Source organism: Lissotriton helveticus, chromosome 7 (genome assembly GCF_964261635.1).
Source record: "Lissotriton helveticus chromosome 7, aLisHel1.1, whole genome shotgun sequence".
Lineage (NCBI taxonomy): Eukaryota > Metazoa > Chordata > Amphibia > Caudata > Salamandridae > Lissotriton > Lissotriton helveticus.
This window is the reverse complement of record NC_136068.1, coordinates 324,147,455-324,171,639: the sequence shown is the minus strand read 5'-3', so window position 1 is coordinate 324,171,639 and position 24,185 is coordinate 324,147,455.

Sequence of the window (24,185 nt, the reverse complement as noted above, 5' to 3'; positions counted from 1 at the left end):
GTGATGATATGATATGCATTTCTAGAGCGCACAGTAACCCCCAAAAAGGGTGCCCTGGGGCTAGTCTGAGCTCAGATGGATTTTATCAAGCTTAGGGTGATCAACCACCTGAAGTTGTGGAGTGTACGTATTTTAGCCCTAAAGTCTGTTGTCTGTGATGAATGTCTTACCAATGTAATTTTAGCCTCTCAGCTAAAGAACAAAAGTTATTTTCCACAACTTAGATTCCCCAGCTGACGTGCAAGGGAGTCTCATGTGCTGCATTTGGGAGGGAGGGGAAGAGAGATAAAAATAAAAAAGCCTTCTTGTCATGGTCTCTTCTTCCCCAAAGAAATGCAAATGTGTGCATTTGGCTGCTTGGCAAAAGTAAAGGCTGCTTCAGAGGCGTTAATTGATGGAATCACTTGAAGCTTCCTGATGACAAGATATTTTCTTTTTGCAATGTACTGTAAAGGGTGTTCCAAGCTGAGCTATAGAGTGCAGGCTCTTAAAAGACAGTTATAACATTTTTTTGCACTAGGCATAGTCTGCATATTAATTAAATCAATACCTTATAAGCACTTTTTATCTTAAAAACTACATTTATTATTATACTGTGTATAATGTACGTTTAAAATAATGACTTAAACATTCACAGTGCTTTCAGGCACCTCGTAGCACTAACAAATACACAAGTCTCTTTTCCAGGCTACATTAGAGATCAATTCTGTGGTTCTCCGTTTGTACACATATACTCGGTAGTGATCGCATTAACCAATATGGGTTTCAAAACATAAAATAGTGCATTTTACACTGATTCATTTTACTTTTATTTATTTTTCACGTTTATTTTCTTTATATGTAGTCCCCTGACGGTGAGAGATCAACAAAATAGTTACAGAATATTTTGCTCTTTTTAGGCACGCCATTGTTTGTGAATCTGTGCTCACAGACCACAGTCCTTCTGAGTTTTGGCGGTCCTGGAGCGGGAGGCATGCCATCGCTCCGCTCCAGGACTCCTGAAACTCACTGTTGCCTGCCTGTCAGATTACAAACAATGTTGTGGTCTGTCGGGCGAGTGGGCGGTGTGGCTGTCCCACGGTAGTGCTGTTTAAAGGCTCATTGTGAGCCTTAAACAGCACCGCCACAGAACTGCCATTGCATGTTCTTGCACAAGAAGGATATGGTGCATTCCTTCCTGTGCAGGAACTGGAGTTGCATAAGTACAGAGGGGCACAACAGTTGCCCCCTAGATGCACCCCCATGCATGGAGGCAAAATTGGGGCCCTGTAGGGCCCCCTTTGTTCCCTACCCCCCCCCCTTGTTCATGGCAGTGCTTTCGCCATGAAAAGGGTGGCAGTGAGGCAACTCAAAATATTCTCTGTGGTGCCTCTGCGGCACAGCCAGCATATTTTGGCCTTGAACCGCTGCCAGACCACCGCTGGATCCTTAATCTGCAGTAGTAGAAACTGTTCAGTAGTCAGACCGCCACCACAACTACTGCAGTCCCATGGACCGCCCTAGTCATAATAAGGCCCCAAACCACTTGCTTAAAAGAAGAAAATAATATGCATTCCTAACAATCTCTACTAGTCAGACATTTTCTGCTCTCAGCCTTAAAGGATAGCATTTAAGACCTTTGCAGTGACTACAGAAAAATTATGAGCCCCGATTCGAGCCTTCCTAAATCTCGGAAGGGAAACAAGATACAAGGAACTGGACTGCGGTAGTTAACAACTACTGTACTTGATGCATGGTGGGCAAAAAAGAAAGAAACTACATAATTACTATGCAGACAATCATAAAGGGCTTGTTGCAAAAGCACAAGGTGTAAAAAAAACTGCTTTTATTTTACCAGCCGCATACTTGCCTAGTTACTAATTATTTTCACTGTGTGAGGAGGGGCGGGGCATTGGAGGGGGGAAGTTCCCGTGCCAAGAACTACCTAAGTGGCATTTTATTTCTTACCCCTCCCCCAAAAAATTATAAATATATATATATATATATATATATATATATATATATATATATATATATATCAAGAAATAAAGTTTGCCAATTCAGGAAAGCCACACACAGGTAGGTAAAATTCGTGTTTATTTCCAAAGGCTGCAGCGTGTTGAAGGGCAGTTTACAAAAAAATGAACAGCCTGACGCGTTTCACGCTCTACGAGCGTTTCCTCAGAGGCTTCATTAGCATACGCTGCATGAAAAGGCACTACTTATCTCAATGATCACCTGCCCCAGTGGGCGTTGGCTCGTGCAGAGCCCGATGGTCCATGTAGTGCCTTAAGTTAAACTCCAGTGAGCCGCTTTGCGTTCTGCCAATCCAATTAAATGAACGATGAAAACCACAGTGGGTGTTTGTAAATCGTCCTCTCAAAGCAAGTTGCACATTATGACCCTTGAAACCACGACCTCCTGTCCAAAAGCTGGCTGCAAGGTAGCTCCAGCCTGGTCCATGTGTGAGTGGCGGGGCTCTCCTACGACCTGGCCGGCCGTTAAACATCAAGAAATAAAGTTTGCCAATTCAGGAAAGCCACACACAGGTAGGTAAAATTCGCATTTATTTCCAAAGGCTGCAGCGTGTTGAAGGGCAGTTTACAAAAAAATGAACAGCCTGACGCGTTTCACGCTCTACGAGCGTTTCCTCAGAGGCTTCATTAGCATACGCTGCGTGAAAAGGCACTACTTATCTCAATGATCACCTGCCCCAGTGGGCGTTGGCTCGTGCAGAGCCCGATGGTCCATGTAGTGCCTTAAGTTAAACTCCAGTGAGCCGCTTTGCGTTCTGCCAATCCAATTAAATGAACGATGAAAACCACAGTGGGTGTTTGTAAATCGTCCTCTCAAAGCAAGTTGCACATTATGACCCTTGAAACCACGACCTCCTGTCCAAAAGCTGGCTGCAAGGTAGCGCCAGCCTGGTCCATGTGTGAGTGGCGGGGCTCTCCTACGACCTGGCCGGCCCTTAAACATCAAGAAATAAAGTTTGCCAATTCAGGAAAGCCACACACAGGTAGGTAAAATTCGTGTTTATTTCCAAAGGCTGCAGCGTGTTGAAGGGCAGTTTACAAAAAAATGAACAGCCTGACGCGTTTCACGCTCTACGAGCGTTTCCTCAGAGGCTTCATTAGCATACGCTGCGTGAAAAGGCACTACTTATCTATATGATCACCTGCCCCAGTGGGCGTTGGCTCGTGCAGAGCCCGATGGTCCATGTAGTGCCTTAAGTTAAACTCCAGTGAGCCGCTTTGCGTTCTGCCAATCCAATTAAATGAACGATGAAAACCACAGTGGGTGTTTGTAAATCGTCCTCTCAAAGCAAGTTGCACATTATGACCCTTGAAACCACGACCTCCTGTCCAAAAGCTGGCTGCAAGGTAGCTCCAGCCTGGTCCATGTGTGAGTGGCGGGGCTCTCCTACGACCTGGCCGGCTGTTAAACATCAAGAAATAAAGTTTGCCAATTCAGGAAAGCCACACACAGGTAGGTAAAATTCGTGTTTATTTCCAAAGGCTGCAGCGTGTTGAAGGGCAGTTTACAAAAAAATGAACAGCCTGCCGCGTTTCACGCTCTACGAGCGTTTCCTCAGAGGCTTCATTAGCATACGCTGCGTGAAAAGGCACTACTTATCTCAATGATCACCTGCCCCAGTGGGCGTTGGCTCGTGCAGAGCCCGATGGTCCATGTAGTGCCTTAAGTTAAACTCCAGTGAGCCGCTTTGCGTTCTGCCTATCCAATTAAATGAACGATGAAAACCACAGTGGGTGTTTGTAAATCGTCCTCTCAAAGCAAGTTGCACATTATGACCCTTGAAACCATGACCTCCTGTCCAAAAGCTGGCTGCAAGGTAGCTCCAGCCTGGTCCATGTGTGAGTGGCGGGGCTCTCCTACGACCTGGCCGGCCGTTAAACATCAAGAAATAAAGTTTGCCAATTCAGGAAAGCCACACACAGGTAGGTAAAATTCGTGTTTATTTCCAAAGGCTGCAGCTTTCCTCTGAGGAAACGCTCGTAGAGCGTGAAACGCGTCAGGCTGTTCATTTTTTTGTAAACTGCCCTTCAACACGAAGGGCAGTTTACAAAAAAATTAACAGCCTGACGCGTTTCACGCTCTACGAGCGTTTCCTCAGAGGCTTCATTAGCATACGCTGCGTGAAAAGGCACTACTTATCTCAATGATCACCTGCCCCAGTGGGCGTTGGCTCGTGCAGAGCCCGATGGTCCATGTAGTGCCTTAAGTTAAACTCCAGTGAGCCGCTTTGCGTTCTGCCAATCCAATTAAATGAACAATGAAAACCACAGTGGGTGTTTGTAAATCGTCCTCTCAAAGCAAGTTGCACATTATGACCCTTGAAACCACGACCTCCTGTCCAAAAGCTGGCTGCAAGGTAGCTCCAGCCTGGTCCATGAGTGAGTGGCGGGGCTCTCCTACGACCTGGCCGGCTGTTAAACATCAAGAAATAAAGTTTGCCAATTCAGGAAAGCCACACACAGGTAGGTAAAATTCGTGTTTATTTCCAAAGGCTGCAGCGTGTTGAAGGGCAGTTTACAAAAAAATGAACAGCCTGACGCGTTTCACGCTCTACGAGCGTTTCCTCAGAGGCTTCATTAGCATACGCTGCGTGAAAAGGCACTACTTATCTCAATGATCACCTGCCCCAGTAGGCGTTGGCTCGTGCAGAGCCCGATGGTCCATGTAGTGCCTTAAGTTAAACTCCAGTGAGCCGCTTTGCGTTCTGCCAATCCAATTAAATGAACGATGAAAACCACAGTGGGTGTTTGTAAATCGTCCTCTCAAAGCAAGTTGCACATTATGACCCTTGAAACCACGACCTCCTGTCCAAAAGCTGGCTGCAAGGTAGCTCCAGCCTGGTCCATGTGTGAGTGGCGGGGCTCTCCTACGACCTGGCCGGCCGTTAAACATCAAGAAATAAAGTTTGCCAATTCAGGAAAGCCACACACAGGTAGGTAAAATTAGTGTTTATTTCCAAAGGCTGCAGCGTGTTGAAGGGCAGTTTACAAAAAAATGAACAGCCTGACGCGTTTCACGCTCTACGAGCGTTTCCTCAGAGGCTTCATTAGCATACGCTGCGTGAAAAGGCACTACTTATCTCAATGATCACCTGCCCCAGTGGGCGTTGGCTCGTGCAGAGCCCGATGGTCCATGTAGTGCCTTAAGTAAAACTCCAGTGAGCCGCTTTGCGTTCTGCCAATCCAATTAAATGAACGATGAAAACCACAGTGGGTGTTTGCAAATCGTCCTCTCAAAGCAAGTTGCACATTATGACCCTTAAAACCACGACCTCCTGTCCAAAAGCTGGCTGCAAGGTAGCTCCAGCCTGGTCCATGTGTGAGTGGCGGGGCTCTCCTACGACCTGGCCGGCCGTTAAACATCAAGAAATAAAGTTTGCCAATTCAGGAAAGCCACACACAGGTAGGTAAAATCCGTGTTTATTTCCAAAGGCTGCAGCGTGTTGAAGGGCAGTTTACAAAAAAATGAACAGCCTGACGCGTTTCACGCTCTACGAGCGTTTCCTCAGAGGCTTCATTAGCATACGCTGCGTGAAAAGGCACTACTTATCTCAATGATCACCTGCCCCAGTGGGCGTTGGCTCGTGCAGAGCCCGATGGTCCATGTAGTGCCTTAAGTTAAACTCCAGTGAGCCGCTTTGCGTTCTGCCAATCCAATTAAATGAACGATGAAAACCACAGTGGGTGTTTGTAAATCGTCCTCTCAAAGCAAGTTGCACATTATGACCCTTGAAACCACGACCTCCTGTCCAAAAGCTGGCTGCAAGGTAGCTCCAGCCTGGTCCATGTGTGAGTCTCACTGCTGCTCAGTCGGTTAGGAAAATATATATATATATATATCCATACACAAAAAGAGTTGCCCCTACAGAAAGAGCCGCACAGGTAGGTATAATTTCTTCCTTTAATGAAGGTGCAGAGAGAGCGCAAACTTCGAAGCCAAAAACAAGTATTACAGCCTTACGCGTTTCGGGCAGACAACGCCCTTGATCACAGGCACAGCCAAAGTCTCGCAACACAGATTCACAGTTCCTCCGTTTAAATGAATGGCAGTCCCGCCCCCAATGGGGCTTCTAAGCCTTCTGGTATTTGGAGTTCTGGTAGTATTACCCATGTGGGTTTCCGTGTTGTTCGCTTTTATGGCACAAAAATTAAAATCCACAGTGGGCTTAACTCCGGAGATTTACATACCCTCTGCAAATATCACCGCCTTCATCGGAAATCCACCAGTCCTTGCGATGACATATCTTTTGTTGTCACCGGGATCCGCACACATGAATCTGTGTTGCGAGACTTTGGCTGTGCCTGTGATCAAGGGCCTTGTCCGCCCGAAACGCGTAAGGCTGTAATACTTGTTTTTGGCTTCGAAGTTTGCGCACTCTCTGCACCTTCATTAAAGGAAGAAATTATACCTACCTGTGTGGCTCTTTCTGTAGGGGCAACTCTTTTTGTGTATGGATTAAATGACGGCCCGCCTGGTCGTGGAAAGTGCCCTCTGCATGTGTGCGGATCCCGGTGACAACAAAAGATATGTCATCGCAAGGACTGGTGGATTTCCGATGAAGGCGGTGATATTTGCAGAGGGTATGTAAATCTCCGGACTTAAGCCCACTGTGGATTTTAATTTTTGTGCCATAAAAGCGAACAACACGGAAACCCACATGGGTAATACTACCAGAACTCCAAATACCAGAAGGCTTAGAAGCCCCATTGGGGGCGGGACTGCCATTCATTTAAACGGAGGAACTGTGAATCTGTGTTGCGAGACTTTGGCTGTGCCTGTGATCAAGGGCGTTGTCCGCCCGAAACGCGTAAGGCTGTAATACTTGTTTTTGGCTTCGAAGTTTGCGCACTCTCTGCACCTTCATTAAAGGAAGAAATTATACCTACCTGTGTGGCTCTTTCCGTAGGGGCAACTCTTTTTGTGTATGGATTAAATGACGGCCCGCCTGGTCGTGGAAAGTGCCCTCTGCATGTGTGCGGATCCCGGTGACAACAAAAGATATGTCATCGCAAGGACTGGTGGATTTCCGATGAAGGCGGTGATATTTGCAGAGGGTATTTAAATCTCCGGAGTTAAGCCCACTGTGGATTTTAATTTTTTTGCCATAAAAGCGAACAACACGGAAACCCACATGGGTAATACTACCAGAACTCCAAATACCAGAAGGCGTAGAAGCCCCATTGGGGCGGGACTGCCATTCATTTAAACGGAGGAACTGTGAATCTGTGTTGCGAGACTTTGGCTGTGCCTGTGATCAAGGGCGTTGTCCGCCCGAAACGCGTAAGGCTGTAATACTTGTTTTTGGCTTCGAAGTTTGCGCACTCTCTGCACCTTCATTAAAGGAAGAAATTATACCTACCTGTGTGGCTCTTTCCGTAGGGGCAACTCTTTTTGTGTATGGATATATATATATATATATATATATTACCTACTGGCGATAGCCAGTAGGTATATATAGTTAGGATTTTTTTCCTATGGGATTTTTGAAAATTCTATGTCGAATAACTTTGGCGTTTGAGGACAGAATTGGCTGAAATTTTCAGGAAAATAGAACATTTTGTTTCTGAGCAGCCCCTGAAAATTTGGGGGGTTTCGTCAAGGGGGGGCCGAGAAAAAAGGGGGGTCCCAAAACGTGTTTTTCCCATGCAATTTTCCATAGGGCGGTTGGCCTCACTTTTAGCCTGAACGGCTGAATGGATTTACACCAAACTTGGCAAAATTGTAGGGACTGGTAGCCCGATGTGCCTTTGCTATGTCTCAAGATATAGGCTCCAGTGGTTTTTAGGAAAATTAACTTTGAAAAATATATATTGGGCTACATTGGGCTATATATATGTTGGAGCCCAAATGTAGCCCAATGTAGCCCAATGTAGCCCAATGTAGCCCAAAGATGGCCACCAGAGACAAAAAAAACAAATGTAGCCCAAATATCAGCCAGATGTAGCCCAACTATAGCCCAATGACAGAATGTCCCAGAGTGTTCTAAAGAACAACTAGAGTGCTAACAGTCCTACTTATTACAAAGGTATGGCACACCTGAAGCCATCTTGATTGGAATAAAGTGGTAACTCTTAAAACATTTAATTTAAAAAGGAACAAAATGAGGGGGTTCATTTTGCCATAGAAAGTATGATTAGCGAATATATGACGAAATCCCGCATACCATCAGTCTGCAAAAAAAATCCAGCATGTACTATTAGGCCGCAAATTAAAATAACGAAAACTTTTAGAACGAATATTCCTTTAGCATACACTAAACAACTAAACTACCCTAAACCCTAAAACACTACCCCCAGCATGACCCTACACTACACAAACAGTACAACACTACCCTAAACCCTAAAACACTACCCCCAGCATGACCCTACACTACACAAACACTACAACACTACCCTAAACCCTAAAACACTACCCCCAGCATGACCCTACACTACGCAAACACTACAACACTACCCAAAACCCTAAAACACTACACCCCAGCATGACCCTACACTACGCAAACACTACAACACTACCCTAAACCCTAAAACACTACCCCCAGCATGACCCTACACTACACAAACACTACAACACAACCCTAAACCCTAAAACACTACCCCCAGCATGACCCTACACTACGCAAACACTACAACACAACCCTAAACCCTAAAACACTACCCCCAGCATGACCCTACACTACGCAAACACTACAACACTACCCTAAACCCTAAAACACTACCCCCAGCATGACCCTACACTACGCAAACACTACAACACTACCCAAAACCCTAAAACACTACACCCCAGCATGACCCTACACTACGCAAACACTACAACACTACCCTAAACCCTAAAACACTACCCCCAGCATGACCCTACACTACGCAAACACTACAACACTACTCAAAACCCTAAAACACTACCCCCAGCATGACCCTACACTACGCAAACACTACAACACTACCCTAAACCCTAAAACACTACCCCCAGCATGACCCTACACTACGCAAACACTACAACACTACCCTTAACCCTAAAACACTACCCCCAGCATGACCCTACACTACGCAAACAGTACAACACTACCCAAAACCCTAAAACACTACCCCCCAGCATGACCCTACACTACGCAAACACTACAACACTACCCAAAACCCTAAAACACTACCCCCAGCATGACCCTACACTATGCAAACACTACAACACTACCCAAAACCCTAAAACACTACCCCCAGCATGACCCTACACTACGCAAACACTACAACACTACCCAAAACCCTAAAACACTACACCCCAGCATGACCCTACACTACGCAAACACTACAACACTACCCAAAACCCTAAAACACTACACCCCAGCATGACCCTACACTACGCAAACACTACAACACTACCCAAAACCCTAAAACACTACCCCCAGCATGACCCTACACTACGCAAACACTACAACACTACCCAAAACCCTAAAACACTACCCCCAGCATGACCCTACACTACGCAAACACTACAACACTACCCTAAACCCTAAAACACTACACCCCAGCATGACCCTACACTATGCAAACACTACAACACTACCCAAAACCCTAAAACACTACCCCCAGCATGACCCTACACTACGCAAACACTACAACACTATCCTAAACCCTAAAACACTACGCCCAGCATGACCCTACACTACGCAAACACTACAACACTACCCTAAACCCTAAAACACTAGCCCCAGCATGACCCTACACTACGCAAACACTACAACACAACCCTAAACCCTAAAACACTACCCCCAGCATGACCCTACACTACGCAAACACTACAACACTACCCTAAACCCTAAAACACTACCCCCAGCATGACCCTACACTACGCAAACACTACAACACAACCCTAAACCCTAAAACACTACCCCCAGCATGACCCTACACTAAACAACCACCACAACTCTACACTACACTAACACAACACTACACTACACAACACTACACTACACTACACAATCACTAACCCACGAAAAAATTAACACAAACCCACTTACCTCTCTCGTCATCGTGGTTTTCACAACGCAAATGCATTTACCATACATGCCTTTAAAACGTAATTCTTTGTAAAGGCATGCGCGATAAATGCACATGCGTTTTGAAAAAATGCGGGATAATGGTATGCGAGGTCAATGACCTTGCGGGATAATGGTATGCGGACTGAAAGTCTGCGGGATAAAAAATGCGGGAAAATGGCTGCAAACCATGATTAGCAGCAGACTTCCCTGGTGAGCACTAGCTTTACTACAGTGATCTAATGAGCAACTAGAGTGCTAACATTCAGAATTTATGGCAAATGTGTGACACATCTGAATGCCTTCTTGATAGAACCAAAGTAAACAAGCATTGAAAATGCAATAGATCTCGCCCTCGTTTAAGTTAAAGCCATTCTGTTTGTAATGAGGTGGCTTTTTAGCTTTGCTTTTATTAGTGTTTTTAAAACTTTCATGTAAATAACATGCATATGTATGCATATATGTATATGTATGCATGCATTTATATTTATATAGATATGCAGATTATATATGTTTATATATGTATATTACCTACTGGCGATAGCCAGTGGGTATATATAGTTAGGATTTTTTCTCTATGGGATTTCTGAAAATTCTATGTCTAATAACTTTGGCGTTTGTGGACGGAATTGGCTGGAAAATGGCATATTTTGTTTCTGAGCAGCCCCTGAAAATTTGGGGGGGTTTCGTCAAGGGGGGGCCGAGAAAAAAGGGGGGTCCCAAAACGCGTTTTTCCCATTCATTTTTCCATAGGGCGGTTGGACTCACTTTTAGCTCGAACGGCTGAATAGATTTACATGAAACTTGGCAAAATTGTAGATATGGTTTGCCCGACGTGCCTTTGCTATGTCTCAATATATGTGCTCCAGTGTATTTTGAGAAATTAACGTTTAAAAAAATATATATATCTGTGACAGCGCTCCGGTTAGCGCCCCGGTTCGCGTACCTGACGCGTAACGGAACTTCGCGAAGCGAAGCTGATTGGCTCTCCGGTGTCTGTCAACATTCTAAACAGTCCGGAGCGGCCGCCATCTTGTCTCTCGGTACGATCGAGAGACAAGATGTGGTGAAAAACGAAGGGGGAAATGAAGGAAAGGGGGCAAGGTAAACCCCTCCTGACCCCCTAGGATTGATGAGGGGGATATTAAAGTGCCCCGCGGGGCAAAAAATAAAAAAAGATTTTTTTTTGCGATTTTACGCCGTAGAGGCGCGTCCCGGTACGCGAACCGGGCAGCTCACCGGGCAGCTCACCGGGCAGCTAACCGGGCAGCTAACCGGCAGCGTAGCTGTCAACATTGTAAACAGTCCGGAGCGGCCGCCATCTTGTCTCTCGGTAGGTTCGAGAGACAAGATGTGGTGAAAAAAGAAGGGGAAATGAAGGAAAGGGGGCAAGGTAAACCCCTCCTGACCCCCTAGGATTGATGAGGGGGATATTAAAGTCCCCCGCGATTTTTCGCGGTAGAGGCGCTTCCCGGTACGCGAACCGGGCAGCTAACCGGCAGCGTAACGGGAGTCCGCCATCTTGTGTTTTTGGAGCGTCCGGTTCGCGTACCGGGTAGCGTCCCGGTAAGCGTAACAAGGGGAAAACCAAGAGAAACAGTAAAAAAAAAATTAAGGGAATAGATTTCCAGCAAACTTGGCAAAATTGTAGGGACTGTTTGTTTGATGTGCCTTTGCAAGGCCTCAAGATATGTGCACGTGTGGATTTTGTCTAATTAAGGTTAAAAAAAATATATATATCTGTAAGCGTGCTCCGGCACGCTTACGTTACGGGTTTTGTTTGCGCTGCAGAGCTGATACGTCACGGTTATGCAACGCGTCATGAGGCGTCTCACGTGGCTACGTGATACGTCACGTAATAAAGAATATATTTTACAGCTATAGATATTAGCTTTTAAAAAACCAATGAAATTCACTGAAAAAACCATAGGTTATAGACCATATATAGTTAGGAATTTGCATTTACAAAACCTTGAAAATTCACTGAAAAAACCATAGGTTAGAGACCATATATAGTTAGCTGGACATTTTATTGACATAAAACCAATGAAATTCCATATATAGTTAGTTGCACTAACTATATATCGCGCACCCGCAATCCACTGCTGATGATGTCACATATTACATCATTCATGACATGGTCAGTGACATCACTGATGACATCACTGATGACATCTCAAATGACATCTCAAATGACATCACTGATGACATCATGACACACCAATACCAGTTACTACATACGCACTCACTGATTCCTACATCTACACACACATTCACTCATTCACCCATACAATCACTCATATATACAGTCACTCATTATTACAACACTATCATATGCACTCATACACCTAGTCAGTCCTGTGAAGAATCAATCACACTTCGATTTCCTCATCTATACAGTTAAACACAGAACACCATACTTTTCACACATAGACTAACACATACTTACTCTCTTATACAATCACTGATACAAGTACACATTGATATGCACAGAGTCACACACCTCCCAGCCAGCCACACACACACTCAGTCTTCCATACATCCACTCATTCTTCAATATGTAAAACATATTTAAACTTTACAAAAACACACAGACACTAGATGATGTCATCAGTGATGTCATTTGAGATGTCATCAGTGATGTCATCAGTGATGTCATTTGAGATGTCATCAGTGATGTCATCAGTGATGTCACTGACCATGTCATGAATGATGTAATATGTGACATCATCAGCAGTGGATTGCGGGTGCGCGATATATAGTTAGTGCAACTAACTATATATGGAATTTCATTGGTTTTATGTCAATAAAATGTCCAGCTAACTATATATGGTCTCTAACCTATGGTTTTTTCAGTGAATATATATATATATATATTACCTACTGGCGGTCGCCAGTAGGTAGTTATAGTTAGGATTGTTGGGAATAACTTTGGTGCAGATTGAGGGATCTGCCTGTAATTTTCCTCAAATTTGCCTCGCGGTGGTCCGCTCCTTCCCTGACAGTTTGGGGAGGATTCGTCTAGCGGGGGCCGAGATAAAAGGGGGGTCCCAAAACGTTTTTTCCCCATGTTAATTTCCATAGGGCGGTTGGACTCACTTTTAGCCCGAACGGCTGAATGGATTCCCACGAAACTTGGCAAAATTGTAGGGACTGGTAGCCCGATGTGCCTTTGCTATGTCTCAAGATATGTGATCCAGTGGATTTTGAGTAATTTAGGTTCAAAAAAATATATATATCTATAAGCGCGCACCGGTACGCGCACCGGGGAGCGCACCCTGCGCGCTACGCGAGCACGCGAGCGGAAAGCTGATTGGTTCACGGGTGTCTGTCAACATTCCAAACAGACCGGAGCGGCCGCCATCTTGTGTCTCGGTAGGATCGAGACACAAGAGGTGCCAAAACAAAGGGGGAAATAACCAAAAGGGGGCAGGGTAGACCCCCCTGCTGACCCCCTAGGTTTGATGTGGGGGTCATAAAAGGGCCCCGCCGCATAAAAAAAAAAATCGATTTTCGCGAGGGGAGCGCCCGGTACGCGCCCCGGTGCGCGTACCGGGGAGCGCACCCTGGAGAAAAAAACAATGACAGACTTCTTTACAAATGTAGCATTTTTTAATACATTGGAGGTAGTTCTTTTTCATTTTTTTAAGAACACAGCTCTTTGATGAGAATTGGAGGTAGCTCTGAAAAGAACTTTTGTTTTTCTTCTTTTTTTTTAACAAAAACAGGGAACTGGAAACAGCTAAACAGGAGCCAAAAAAAAATAAAAATTAGGCTTGGGGATGGCAGCGGTGGTTCTCGAGAGCTTGAACCATGAGTGTTACACTTTGCTCCCCATAGCAAAGAAGATGGTCACATTTTCGGCATTTTAATATAGCCTGATTAAAAGCAGGCTGAATATTTGGTATCATCTCCTGCTCACGCCGACGCACAGAAGGTGTTGCTCCACCGGTAGAAGTAGAGCCACCATCCCTGGGAGCCTCTCGTGCCAGAGCCCTGACACTCTCCCGTGCATAGTTCTGGGGATGTTTCCTTGACACGTGGCGTATCATCGTCCAGTTCCCGAAGCTGTATTTTTTTCTGGGATTTCCTCTCGATAAGATGGTGTGGCATATTTTACACTCCACCTTTGGAGCATTTACCTTCTTCTCCCCCTCTGGAATTTTGAAAAATTTCCAAATGAAATGTTCCTTCACAGTTCGTTCAGGAACCTCCTCATCAATGAAATCCTCAGTCTCAGCACTGTTGCTGGATGCTCTTGCAGCCATGATACCAGAAATAAATATGACACAGGTGCCAAAAGCAGGTCTTGCACTCACAAAAGTGAAACAAGAAGTGAAGGAAATGGGTGGGGATTTCAGTCTTTGTAAAAAAAAAAAGTTAGGAACCAATGAAAAGAGTTATTTCAAGGTCATATGACTTGTTACGCTTACGCTACGCGCTCTGGAGCGCGCCCGGGGGCGCATAGCGTAAGCGCGTCAGGTCGTTGCGCGATCGTATGCGCTCGCGTGCTTCCGGGTGCGCTTACGCAGGGCGTCATATGACGCATCACGCGGTTACGCGAAACATCACGATGTTGTTTTCGTTCGAGAGAATAGCGCTAACTGGACGCTCACCGGTACGCGCCCCGGGGCGCGCCGCAACATTGCGCTTACCCGTGCGTTCACCGGTACGCGCCCCGGGAGCGCTCCGGGGCAAAAAAAACCAAAACTATTAAATAATTATACAATATAAAATTCGTTATAACATTTTTTACTTTTTATACCTATAGAGATTTGCTATTAAAAAACCTATGAAATCCACTGAAAAAACCATAGGTTTCACACCAGTTATAGTTAGGAATTAGCATTTAAAAAACCTATTAAATTCACTGAAAAAACCATAGGTTTCACACCTGTTATAGTTAGCTGGAAGTTTTACTCGCATAAAACCATTGAAATTCCCACGTTATAGTTAGTTGGACTCACTATAACTTGCGCGTGCAATGCACTGCTGATGACATCACATATTACATCACTCATGACATGGTCAATGACATCACTCATGACATCACTGATGACACCATCCAGTGAATGTGTGCATTTTTTAAAAATAAATATGTGTTATATATGTATATGTAAAAGTTGATGGAAGAATAAATGTTTAAATAAGGGTTTACATGGATGTTTTTTTTTAAATAATTGATTGGTTCACTGGCTTATTAAGTGTATCTTAGTGTATACATATATATTCAGATACCCACTTATTCCAGCTCTTTACTTACTCCCTAAGGTGCATAAAAATCTAGAAGCACCACCAGGCAGGCCCATTGTTTCATCCAATAATAGTTTACTGGAAAATACCTCTAGGTATATTGATTATTTCCTACAACCGCTGGTCCAGTCACTTCCATCTTACATCAGGGATACTACTGATTTTTTGAGAATAATCAATGAAGTGACGTGGAATACAGATTATTGGCTTATTAGCTTTGACGTCACTAGTCTTTATACCAGCATACCGCAGGATTTAGGCATTGATGCATGTAAGCATTTTTTGAGAAATAGATCTGTCTCATACTTACTCCACACACACATGTTATTAGACATGATTGAAATTTGTTTGAGAAACAATTTTTTTATCTTTAACAAACAAATGTACCAGTAGACCCGGGGAACCTCGATGGGCAGTTGCTTCGCCCCCAGTTTTGCAGGGTTGTACCTCGGCTGGTGGGAGGAGCTCCCACTTCACTGACCACGTGGTTCTCTGGGTCCGCTACATTGATGACATCTTTTGTGTGTGGAAGGGGACGTTGGAAGAAGCAAGGGAATTTGAGGTTGTTTTGAATGATAATTCGTTAAATCTACAGTTTACCAGCAACATGAGTACAGAGAAATTGGAGTTCCTGGATGTCAATCTGGAAGTTATTGATGGGGTACTTACGAGTTCTCTCTTTTGTAAACAGACTGCAGGGAATAGCCTGCTCCATGCAGGAAGCTGCCATCCCCCTAATTTGATACGAAGCATCCCCTTCGGGGAACTTATCAGGGCAAAACGGAATTGTAGCACACAGTCAGGCTATGAAAAAGAAAAGTCTATCATGTGTCAAAGGTTCCTTGATTGGGGATTTAGCAGTACAGTGATAATGCAAGCTGAAATCAAGGTTGAACAAATGCACAGGAAGGATCTTTTGGTTCCCAAAGTACGTGAGAATTCTGAGCAAATCAGATTCATCACTAATTATGATTGTCGATCTTGGGAACTTAAGAAAAGTCTCAGCAAATATTGGGATATTCTTAAATTAGATCATGACTTTAAAGAGGCATTAAGTGAGAATCCATCTGTGTCTTTTAGAAAAGCACAATCTCTCAAGGACACATTGAGTAATGCCCTAGTACAAGAGCCATCCAAATCCAAACAAATTGTTGGGTTTTTTCCTTGCACTAAGTGCAAGGCATGTAAAAATAGCCACAAGTGCAAGAGTCTTAAGATTTGTAAAAATCAAGCAGAACACAAAATCACCAAGCTTCTGGGATGTAACACTGAGTATGCAGTGTATGCACTACAATGCCCGTGTGATAAATTCTACATAGGCATGACTACCAAAAAGGCCAAGTTAAGAGTACTCGAACAGTTGAGAGCCATAAAAAATGTGAATCCGCAATATCCAGTGGCGAGGCATTTCGCTACGGCACACAACCAGAACCCAAACCTACTGAAATTCTTTGTCATTGATTGTGTGGAGAACAAAGAAAGGGGTGGTAACAGGTTGTTGGAATTGCGTAAATTGGAATCCCGTTACATCATTCGGTATAATACCACACACCCCGCAGGTCATAATGTGGGGGAAGAGCTAGCAGTCCATTTACAAACCTAGTATAAATTACTTAACTGTCTGCTTTCTTATTAATCTCCATTCTATTTGGATTTTAAAGTTTTTAAATACACGGTGATCAATAGACTTCAAAAAAGTCAATTTTGTGCATATTTTGTCCCTTTGATTTACAGATCATGCTGAAGATGTATTGAGCAGCGGGATCGTTTATGCCCACTTGGGCCACACACCATCAAACTTAAAAAATTGTTCTTTGATAATACATCAGCAATATGAACTTAGCCCACTTGGGCGGTATCAGTATATTTTGGACAATTTTCGATCAGTATATCTTTCAGATCGTTTTCTGTTGATCCAATTGTTTGCCAAAAATGTTTTACATCTTCAATTGTCTATGTGTTAAAAACGGACATTTTTTGCAAAATGTAGTAACTTGTCTATTTCACTTTGATCACGTGTACGGAAGTTTGTTTTCAACCTGTCACTTTAAATAGAATGGCCGCCCAAAAAATTTCACCCGTGAGCAAGAAGTTCAGGCTTCGAAACGCGTAGGGTTGTTTTTTCGTGTGCCTAATAAATACTGCACTGAACATTATTTGGGCTCTGGTTTTTTCTACACCACGGACTTGGTAAACCAGGAGTGTGCAACATATATATATATATATATATATATATATATATATATATATATATATATATATATATTTTCCTCCAAGAAAAGATTAATGTCCGCACTCGCTCAATACATTAAAGTGGGTTTATTAAACAAGAGACTGCAAACAATCCCCTTCACCTACGCGTTTCGACAAAAAAAAAAGGAGAACTTAAAGCTAGAGCTTTGAATAGAACTGAAACATTGATCAACAAAGCAAAATTGGACATGACAACAAAAAAAAAAACGGAACCCATTCGGATGATAACAACTTACAGTAAAGAAAGTCAAAATGTGAGAAAGATATTGAATAAATATTGGAATGTCCTAAAGAAGGACCCAGACATTGGTGAACAACTTGGAGAACGTCCGCAAATGACTTATAGGAGACCACAATCGCTGCAAGACAAACTGGTGAGAAGCCATTTTCAAATAAAAAAGAAAAAAGATTGGTTAACATTGAAACAAAATGGCTTTAATAAATGTTATCAATGCAAGGCTTGTACTATAGGCCAGTCCTTGAAATCCTTGAAAGATCCACAGGGTAAGATTTTCAATGTGGAGGACATTATCACATGTAAAACAACTTATGTGGTATACATGCTAACATGTGCCTGTGGTAAAAATTATATAGGAATGACTACTTGTCCACTGCACAAAAGGATCCTGGAACATATCAGGGCAATTCAGAATGGTGATATGTCTTACGCTATTGCCAAACACATGGCCAAACACCCTGGAAAAACATGGAAAGATGTTCGTTACAGTGGACTTGCCACCATCCCTCAACATGAGAGAGGAGGGAATAGGAAACAACTACTCAGACGATTGGAGTCGCGCCTGATCATTAGATTCCGAACAAAAATGCCGAGGGGATTAAATATGGACGAAGAGATGCATGTCCACCTGTGAATTCTATATGACCAAAGACTAAAAATAGACTGCTGTAACAACCATTGAAACCAGATCTGTTGCAACAGTAGTAATACTATAAAGGCACTTAGCCATTACTAAGAAGTATTGAAGTAAATTGTACAAAACTATAACCCTGGGCACTTGGCCTATACTAAAAGACTATATTACAAATGAATAAGTGAAAATATCTTAACTGACAGATATGTTATTCTTTGTGAAAGTCGCTCTGTAATCCATACAATGGTTTATTAGGAAGTTCCTAGAATGATAAGCGACTAAACTAATGGGGATATAAACTGTACAATTGAGAATTAATAATTACTCTTATGTTGACAGGTATTACTGGATATCAAGCATTGTGTTTTTTCTGCTAAACAAATGTTTTATTTCCTAATATGTAACTTTAAAAACTACCTCACCCATAATGCATCGTTATATGCAATTGGATAGAAAGGTATATAATCTAGAAAGCAATGATGGACTAGTGGTAACACTGTGACCAAGACCTGCGGTCGAAACGCGTAGGTGAAGGGGATTGTTTGCAGTCTCTTATTTAATAAACCCACTTTAATGTATTGAGCGAGTGCGGACATTAATCTTTTCTTGGAGGAAAATTTATTTGTGGGGATGTTCATCTCCGCTGTCCTGCACCGGCCGTGCAAAGTGTGCACTTGCAAATGAACAATTTGGTGGATAATATATATATATATATATATGCAAATTACCAAAGAGATCGACTCGCACCACCGGAGAAATTTCAAATCCAAGTTGGATTTATTCGCACAAAAATCACAAAAACAGACGCGTTTCGGCGGTACGCCTTCGTCAGTATCAGTATATACATATATATATATATATATATATAGCAATCTGCCTTGAAGACTGAGTGGATGTATACGTGTCTGAATGGAGGATTTAGTAGCAATGTGATTGACTGTCTAAGTGACGAATTTAATGTGTCTCACTAAATATATGGGATAGTGATTAGACTGTGTGAATACCTGTATCACTCTATCTCTTGTTGTTCAAACAACTACATAAGTTGGTTACTAGCTATGTGAAAGTCTATATTAGTTATTATATTGAGCTGCTGCTGGACTCAGAGATGAAACCGTGAGCCTCAACTGAGTGTGCTACGCTGCGAAGTCATGTGCACTGGGCGCTGTGCTTCACCTGTCCAAGTTGGATATGGTGCTTTGGTGGTGTTGTATAGGGAGTGCGAAGGTAAATCAATACAGTATTTGTAAAGCGCAAACTACTCACCCATATGGGTGAGTAGAGTCGGTGAACAAAGCGAGAGCTCTGTGTTGCAAAGTGAGATGATGTGGCCGCTGTTGCACAGCTGTGTGGAGAATACATGTTGGCGAGGGTCTGGGAGTTGCCATTACCTGGCCCTAACATAGCGGGCATAAGTTGTAAGTTATAGGGTGACTCTAAAAAGATCCCTTGTGTTCATTAGTTGGAGCCACATATAAGTGCGGATGCACAGCTTCAAGTTATTCAGAAAAACGTAATTTCCCTGATCTGTGAAGTTTACTCCATCACTTCTGTAGATATCCGCCATATCAAAACATATGTTGTTGCTGTAGATGGACCCCATTTTGTGGTCTCTAAGGTATGCAGACACAGCTTTGTTGACTTTCTTCCTAGATTTTTCAATTTGAGGACAAAATTGTCTTGACCATTTCCACTTCTGTCTTTGGCATATATTGGAATATACAAAGAAAGTTTGAAGCAAAAGTAACATTAATTGTCCAAAGGTGTCCTTCATAAGCATTTCCAAACTTACCTCAGTCAAGATGCCTAGGTCGTTTCCACCACAGTGTACATTTATGAGGTCAGGGTGTTGGAGATGTAAACAGGTTTTAACCAAAGGCAACAATTGGTGCCACTTCAATCCTCTCTGTGGAAACCATTTAATGTTCACATTTTGTAAACCAAGGTCTAAGTTAATACGTCTCTGTTCTGCATACCTCTTGCACCAGAAAACATAGCTATGTCCTACGATCCACACGAGCATTTTGAAGGTGTGGCTGGAAGGTATGGAAAGATGTCTGTAGCTCATGCAGTTCCTTCATAGAATAAGATATATGTTTAAAGATGGGGAACTAGTTTTTTTTCAGAAACAAAATGATACCTGATTGGGAGATAAAAAGCATTGTTTTTTTAAAAGTTTTGGTGGAAAAGCATTTTTGTGATTGGTTAAGAAAAAGAAGTTTGAACGTGGAGTACATATTATAGGATAAAATGTGCTCAACTCAACCACAAATGCTTCTTGCATTTGGAAGCCACGATTCGAACGTAAAACAATCGTGAACTTTTAACCTGCACGTGCCGTTAAATATTTGAGAAAATGTTGCAAAAAAATATCGTAAGGTTAAAAAAATTGACAAACTTTTAACCTGCACGTGTTGTAGAATGTTATAGAAAGTGTGTTGATAGAATACGTTACACTGCTGACTTCGATGTGTCGTTGAATATGAAAAAAACTGTTTATATGCAAAATTATAAAGAAACTAATAGAAATAAGTTTTGAAATGTAAAAGAATCAAGGAAGTATTCTAATTTGTTCTTTACATGTATTTATGTGTGGAGGAGCAAAATTATAGAAACAACAGCAGCAGGAAGAGGAAGAAGCAGGGAGTGGGGGGACGGGGGAGATGGGCACAATGTCACACATGTACAATCAAGTACAGCACAAGTATTGACAAACAATGGCCAAAATGAAACACGCAAACAGGGCGCATAAGTCTCACAATCTGGCAACATCACACTGCTTAATGAGCATAGAAGTGAAAACCACGCTGCATTCATCCAGGATGGGTACAAAGGCTGGTCGTGGTTGTTGTGGGATGTGTGTGATCGTGGTCATCATGGATGAGATGTCAAGCATGTGGTACATGTGCGGGTTCACTGTGTGTTACGTTGCCATGTAGTGTAGTTCCTATATTCCCAATAGGCTCTGCGCATTGGAATAGTGTATCCTGTAGTTTAGATGTAGGACTGAAGTCAACTAGGTCTCTACCGGATATACTAAACTTAATTGTGTGTGTGCCAGCTAGCTCAGAGGTCACTAGAAACTTTCTCGAATAAACAAGAAGGGATTAGTTTCTGACAACCGCTTAAAACATGACAACTTTGTTCCCCAAGAATAAGAAATATATCTCTAGAGTCGCGGAAACAATAGATAGTTATTTCACTCAGTCAATTGTGCATGCTTCGTTTCACCAGAGGTGCAGAGAAATAGAGAGACGGGCGTTTTCAATAAAAGGGTATTTATTGAACAGTCTTCTTTCTCAAGCATAAGAAATTAACTGCTGCAATCGTAATACTTGCTGTAAAGTACAGAGCATATAATACGAAAAGTATTATAAAATAATACTGTAAAAGCATGATATGGTTTCTAAGCCATAAGATACCTAAAATGCATAAAATACATACAGTGATAAATAATGACTAAAAGTACTCAACTGGTGCTTCTAACATACGCCTAACCCGTTGTACCTAACCTAGCTCTAGTACAAGGGAAGAAGTAAGTGAGGTGTAGCCTAGTTTTAGTATTAGTTGCCAAGAATCTATTCCAAGAATTCTCTTAGGGTCTAATCTGCTCCGTACCTTGGTTTAGAATGTAGGAGGTCTTGTATCTCTCTCTCAGGACTCGATTTCCCAGCAACCCGCAAGAGTAGCCTGGAAACACTGAAGCTGGATTTCTCAGCTGGAGAAAGTACAGCGTTTCTCAGTGCGTCAGCTGGAGGGTCGGCTTCCTTCGGCACTTGCTGCAGCAGGGCGCGTCGGGCAAGTAGATAGTCGAACTGCTCCAAACCACCGTGTGTTTGTTTGGACAAGTGTGGGCATATTTATACCTTGAAGGTTCGGAGTTTGACGTAAGATTGACATAATAACGTCATCAGAGACTTAATTCTCTGAAAACTCCATGATTTCTTTGAACTTAATATTCATGCAGGGGGAAGTCCCTGACTGCTGAAGGCGGGTTTTTCCAAGAAATCGTTGTATATTTTCGGAACTGGTGGAAGTAGCCAAGCCGTATTAGAACTACTTGAGCTATGTCTTAATATGGTCATGATTTCTATGCCTATATAAGGATACCGTATTTTATACCTCTATAAGGGCATGAATCAGGAAAATTACACTAGGGTCCTAAACGCTATACAACACCCACTCCACGTATTATATCTAATATTACTAAATCTATAAGCATAAGAAACATAACTAAAGCATGTGTTCATAATCCCACACAAAATACATGAAATGCATTAAACATGGTTCATACACATACATGAGTATTTGTCTTGTTCGCAATCTACAAGCAATCGCTGTCATTAACAAATGCTATCTAAATGAAACATGAAATGACAGTTATGAATGGCTCCAAATTTACAGAAGAAAAAGGTCAAGACCATTCCATAAAATTAATATATAAACAGTTTCATTTTGTATGAAATAATGCCAAATATTTGTCTATAGGAAGTATCAAATGAATCTCTTGTTCTCTAAGAATAGTTCTTCTTTAAGCAGATTACTTTGTGCCAAGTGAAAAGGGTCTATTCTGGGATGAAGAGAAAAAAGTTTTCAAATGTAGATTGTAGAAACATAGAGTTCCCAAGTTAGAGGGCTTGATTTGAAAAGGCCGAATTTCAGAGTTCATGGAACGCTGTGTGCACTTTCAAAAGTTCTTCTCGGTGTTGGGAGAAAATATCAAATCATTTAAGCTGGCAAAGAAACCGTCTACCAAAGTTGGTGAAAGTGGAACTACTTCATCAAGTAGATCAAATGTGCATAGATGTGAAGCATCACCGTCAGCGTCAGTCGCATTAGCAATGTTCGATGTAGATGGTACCTGTGTGCCTGTTGTTCCACGTACCTCACCAAGAGCTGGATTTGCTGGTGAGATCTCAATGAATGCCATCATCAGGATTGGCAGCCGTTGGGGGCATCACGATGCATGAGTCGTTACTGGACCTAGCAAGGCGTCAACATCCGTTGGCAGTGCTGATGGAAGTGTAAGACAGATGTCTAACACGCATTCTTCTCCGCAAAGCAGGCATCGTAGAACAGGTAAGATGCATTCTTGCCAGATTGGTCTGAATGAAAGGAACTGAGTGGTATTCAGATCTCTTAAACGAGCCAAGCCAAGAATCTGTGTAATTCTGTCACGATACCGCATGGCAAGGAGAGTTTGTTCCATGGTAGTCTGGGTATCGTTGGTGACTGGACTTGCCATATCGGAGCAGGAGAAATAAAAATAGAATTCCTGCTATGAGTCCCAAAATGAGAGGCAGACCGCCGAACACAGAGTGCACGAAATTTGGAAAAATGCCGAGGACTGCTTCGAATGGTGTTAACAGTCCCAAAAAGATCGTCTTTAATACATGTGCGATGCCGCTGGAATCAGACATGTTTAAGATTTGACCTAACATTTCTGCGAAATGTACTGGGCAGTTTGTTGATAATAATGCATGTATCTCTGCAGAAGTCCTTGCAACTTGCAGATCATACATTTCTTTAGACGAGGTCAGTGGCACAGTCTTTTGTAAAAGAATGGCTTTCATTCTGCTTAAATTATCAACTCGCATAGAAGAGATATTCAGTGAAGGCCATAACGCTGTCTCCCCGTCTGTAGTACTCTGTTGATACAATACTTGCATACAACAAGTGACCCTGGCTGACACACTAACCAGATAGGCTCTTCCTGGCAACATGCCACAACAGCTGTGATCGTTGAGCATAACGTAGCTCCA